Source organism: Oncorhynchus gorbuscha, linkage group LG19 (genome assembly GCF_021184085.1).
Source record: "Oncorhynchus gorbuscha isolate QuinsamMale2020 ecotype Even-year linkage group LG19, OgorEven_v1.0, whole genome shotgun sequence".
NCBI lineage: Eukaryota > Metazoa > Chordata > Actinopteri > Salmoniformes > Salmonidae > Oncorhynchus > Oncorhynchus gorbuscha.
This window is the reverse complement of record NC_060191.1, coordinates 38,859,533-38,865,547: the sequence shown is the minus strand read 5'-3', so window position 1 is coordinate 38,865,547 and position 6,015 is coordinate 38,859,533.

Below are 6,015 nucleotides of genomic sequence, written 5' to 3'. Positions count from 1 at the left end.
GAACCCCCCTAACCCTCTAGTCTGCTGTGCTTCTGCTTGCTTTCAGCCGTATCAGTGTAGTATGGGGAGAGAGGGGCCCAATGAAGTCATTGCGAGTGGTGCATGGCGCTTGACGAAATGAACTCACGGATGTTTGTGGTTCAGCTCTGGACCTCACCGGGCTGCTGAAGAAATGGCTCTTTGATGTAAAACCGAGATCCCCGATAGCGATAACCAGCAGTATTGCGCAATCCAGTAGTAGTGAGACAAAAGCAGGAAGTCAGAGAGACAAAGGAAAATAAAACGTGACGCATGCATAGTCACACGCCTGTTCCTACAGTCTGCACTGGCTTCATTTCAGGGAATCATGTTGGGCCCCATGTGACATGATGACACTTGCTGTATAACGTGTGTCATTCATGACCAACTCCTGGTGATGCTATCCAGACGGTGCGATCCAGAGATAGTGTCTGTGCTGTACGCTGTCTTATACAGAGTTTCTGTTAGCCTTGGAATCCTAACCGAGTCCACACTATTAGGGTAACAATAGTGAAACATAACATGGATTCAGTAGCATGAGCGGAAACAGTCAAGATTTCGATTTCCATGTCAGTCTGGGGATCCGTGAGAGAGGACAGAGGAAAGAGGTTGTGAGTTTCGAGGGGTAAAGTATGATGATCTCTGACCTCAGAGTACTGGAAGCAGGTCAGTTTCTACAGTACCTTTGCTTATTCTATTCTTGACATCACCACGTCAATGTATCGGTCAACATATCACAACGGTTGATTCATTAAGTTAGTAATAACCTCGGGTTAACCCATAACTAAAGTCTCAGGTGATTCGGCAGCTACTCAACCCTCTATGGGCCGACTGTCCCCTCCCCTTCTGAAATTCGAAAGATGCTAGCACCAGCACCAGCACCAGCGAAATCAAAGTGACAGAAAAACCCAAGCACCGGAACTATTGCTGCTCGTTAGCTATCAGTGGCCATAGTATAAAGATAGATCTCCAGCACCATTTATGATTACGTAGTCTGCCCATTAAGATTAGGTTAGTAAGTATAGTAATTGACGTGTAGTGTCAACATTATCAATCTCTTCAGAGGGTGCCAGGCTAAACCCCATTCCTATGTCCCCTGTAACTTCTCCTCCCTTCTCCTCCCCCCACCCCTCTAAGTGATGGTTTTGAGCTGTAAACATTAACGAGGACCGCTGAAGCTCGCCCACAGAGCAGGGCTGCGTCACTACGCTATTAAAACTGTACACAAACATGTCTGTCCACTCTCTCTCTCTTTCTTCCTCCACTCAACCTCCCGTTAAAACTCCCAGTGCCCACATGGAGGCTAGCACTAGTCTCTGAACTAGACAAGCCCTCCTCAGCCAGAGAAAATGCCATGCAAGCACCCCTTTGTCTTCATGTATTTACGAAGTGTCGCAGGGTAGGAGTGCTGATCTAGAATCAGGTCCCCCCTCTTATTTAAAAAAAATAAATGTAACCTTTATTTAACTATGCAAGTCAGTTAAGAACAAATTCTCGTTTACAATGACGGCCCACCCCGGCCAAACCCAGGCCAATTGTGCGCCTCCCTATGGGACTCCCAATCACAGCCGGTTGTGATACAGCCTGGATTCGAACCAGGGTGTCTGTAGTGACCTCTAGCACTGAGATGCAGTGCCTTAGACCGCTGCGCCACTCAAGAGCCTTTATTCATTATGATTTACAAAGCAAAACAGATGCTAGATCAGCATTCCTACTCTGAGATACTTTGTGAACACAGGCCCAGAGGTGCATGCACTCAGCACAACATTGTGGAACGTTCGGACCGAAATACTGTATACGAACAAACATGCCTCTGATATGTAAGGGATCACGTCAGCTCTATTCATGATATTTCTAAATCGGCAATGTTCCATAACATTTGCCTACTGAACGTGCCCCAGACGTCTGACTGAGGGATGGACAGGGCAATCTCACTAGATAGGGAGGAAGAGACTGAAGGAATGTCCCGGCTGCCTCTCCTGTCTCCTGGGAAAAGATAAAATACCTGCTGGCATTTTGACCACAGAGACGGCCCGTTGATCCTGCTGATCCTTTCAAAACAAAAGCCCTCTCTCTTTACCATGTCGGCTGTGCTGTGGTTTCCCCGAAAACAAGCCTGCATGGATGTGATGACATCAGAGTTTCCATGGGAACCCTGCAGCCCAAAAAAAATAACAGGCAGCTGATGATGTCATCGTCACATCAAAGTAAATGTAATTAAGTGCACATGGAGCCAAGACAGAGAGCGAGAGAGAGAAAGAGAGAGAAAGATGCACTCAGAAAAAGGTGCCATCTAGAACCTTAAAGGGTTATTTTGCTGTTCCCATAGGATAACCCTTTGAATAACCCTTTTTGGTTCCAGGTAGAACTCTTTTGGGTACCATGTTGTTCTACCTGGAACCAAAAAGGGTTCTCCTATGGGGACAGCAAAAAACAACAACATTTGGAACCCTTTTTTTCTAAGAGTGTAGAGAAGAGAGAAAGAGATAGAAAGAGTGAGAAAGAGAGAGAGAGAAGTATGCTAATAAAATGTATTTCATGTTACCAGCGTTGAATGTTAATTGCACGGTTTCTGAGCTAGGTGCAGAGACATCCCGTGATGAGTTGGATTGAGAGGTTGGCTGATTACCATTATACGGCATGGGATGCATAACTCCAACCTTGTAAAACACCTCTACACTGAACATCCCCGTATGCAATGCATGAGAAGGTGACAAATAGAATCAGATCCCTATAGGGGAGTTTAACTTAATCTAAAATAGCAAATATTGTCACATATCCGCCATACATAGCCTAAAGATAAGTGGGCTAGTATTGTCTTATATGCTAGCAGAGAGATACCGGTGGTCTGGGAGAACTTGAGCATAGAGAAATGCCATGAGAAGTGGAGGAGGTGTGGAGGAGAGAAAGAAGTGGGGGGGGGACAAACCCCAGCCAATCTCCTGAGATCACTGACTCCGGATAATTACAGCCCCCCCCTCCCTGTTCCCAGAGTCAGGATGGACTGAGCCCGTATCCACACACATGCAGACACACACATTGACGCAAACACATGCTCGCAAACACACACGCAAGAACATGTCTACACTTGTATTCGGCACAGGTGACAAATACAAATTTAATTTGATTTGACATGCTAGCAAAAACACAAGATTGCACACATGCACGTGTAGCGCATGGGGATGTGTAAAACGTACTCCTCAGCTTGATGTGTCGCCACTTGAACAGCTGAATTATTATGTTTTCAGTGGGGCAGACTGGTAAAATGCTTCGGAAGTGCAAGGCAGAGGTCTGTGAGTTCAAGCCTTGATGTGAGCTGAATCAGGAGGAAGTGGTACTCGCTAAGCAGTCAGCGCAACGTCCATTACACACACACACACACACACACACACACACACACACACACACACACACACACACACACACACACACACACACACACACACACACACACACACACACACACACACACACACACACACACACACACACACACACACACACACACACACACACGTCACTCTGTCATACGCACAATGAATACAAATACACATCACGTTTAAGACATCCTCAGAGACAGGAAAAGACAATGACCAGACACACAAGCTCAGTGGAAAATCATGAATGTCACCTCCTTGGGCTGCACAGGGGAAACAGACTAAACCCTACTATCAACACACAGTGTACTGTCTCCAAGAGGCTGGATGCAATTGTGAGAGCTGTAGTGCATATGAAAGACCACGATACACACAAGGGAACACACGCACAGGAACACACATGCTGAAACGCTATCAGTCTGTGTGCAGCTTCAACAAAAACGGATACTTCAGTGATGATGGATTGTCAAGGAAGTGAGCAATGCTGATGTCATACTCCCAGGCCGAGCCAAAACACATCTCTGTCATATCCATCAATTGTTCCCCACAATCTCCTCTCCTATATCGAAACCTCACAACCTTCTCCCAGGCCTCTCTCTGGCAGCCAGACAGGCCCTGATTCAGCATGACATCACCCTCTCCTTTCTGTGACCACAGGGCCCTTAAGAACACACACACACACACACACACACACACACACACACACACACACACACACACACACACACACACACACACACACACACACACACACACACACACACACACACACACACACACACGGACATAGAGAGAAGATGAGCAGGACAATAAAAGGTTGTCCGTCTGTCAAAGACTAACTTTTTTCACTTAAAGACCCTGAAGTGAGGTTTGGAAACAACATCACTATTTGTCCTGGCAATGAAGGTCTGTCTACTGGAGCATTCACGGGGGGAAAAAAGGAGAATGGTTTTTCATTGAAGTTGTCCACTTTAAAAACCCTTTGGCTCTGCCCTCTCTCGGAGTTGCTTGAGGACACAGTAGCGCTGTGGCAAGGATGCACAAGATCGGTTCTTTTAAGGACCTATCTAAGGCTACTTACCCCTGTAGAAACTCTGGAATCACACCCTTGTTGGCATAAAGACACCCACAATCTCTCTTTTTATCTCGGTCCATTTCTGAAGTGCACCAACGTGCGTTCAGTCCTTGCACACCATATAACGGATGGTGTCATTATAAAACACCCCTTCACCATAGAGAAGCTGGTTCGTTACTGATTGAGCGTGACTTTCACCACTAAATAAACTTCCACAGTTTGACAAAGCTACATCAGGGGGAAACAGCTACTCAAATTAAAAACCTTTCATTATGGCGTTAGCGATTTGCTGCAGTGACTCAGAGCCCATTGAGGCTCAGTATTCTCAGTGCTTCTGGGGCCTGTGCAGTGCAGGTGAGTGGTGTGTGTGTGTGTGTGTGTGTGAGTGAGTGAGTGAAATGTAGGATTGTCTGAGCACAAACATAGCTACTTCTTTTGGCAATGCATGAAGCAGTCAGGAAACAGCTTGAGTGATGAATGACAGGCTGCTAGGAGAGGCAAAGAACCCAAAGATCCCTCCTCACTCACACCCCCAAAAAAGGCTTTTGATTTGCTGTGAATCCAGCGGTTTGTGTGTGTGTGTGTGTGTTCGCACATGAGGCAGACTGCCTCTGCCAACTCCTAATGAGTGTTGCTGAGGAGGAGATTGATTACTGTAAGACAGATGTGCCTCAGCTTACCTGTGTGCGTGTGGTGGGGGAGGGGGTATGGTGAACATATGACATATGTCTGTGGCACAGGTGAGAGCTCCTGCTGAAATTTTACAATAAACTACAGTTTGTAATGAAATACAGGAATGTGTTTTTACCGGTTACTGCCACATCACTGAGCTTTCTACATAGCTGTGTTTGTTCAAATACCCATACTAACATACTGTATACTACATAGTTAATGAGTATATACCACAATCTACATACTATTAGTTAATTTTAGTATACTGTAAATGAGCGTTTCAGTTGAGCGTACTAGCGCTTCACCGGTCTACAGTTGATGCTGTTGCTATATGCAACCTCTCGCTTGTTTGTTAGCATAACAAATGACTAGCCAGACATTTTACGATTTTGGGTGGGTTCATAATTTCAATCTGGAGTGCGCAACAATTTAATTACGCAGATATTTTGTTGGTTTTGAGCGTAAATGTATCAGTTATTCTGCGCTCCGGCAGACAGACGAGACCAGAGTGCTCTGAAATCGGAGTAGATAGCCAGAATAAACAATGCCCATTGAGAACGCACAACAACTATACCACTTAGCTAAGAATGACAGGAATAATCAAGTCAATAAACGTTGGGGGGTTAGTTAGATAGCATATAGCTAATATACTGGCAAGTTTGATGTATTAGTAGCCAACTAATGTTAGATAGTTAGCTAACAAACCTGTACAAACTGCTGTAATGATATGCTATGTGGTTTGTAAGGATAGCGTAGCTAACAAATTGTCAGCCAGCATAATGTGTAAGGCAAGTCATTTGAAAAGTAAGTACTTTATTACATTGCTCAACATTTTCTTAACATTTGTCATAATTAGTTAAAGCAATGAATTTG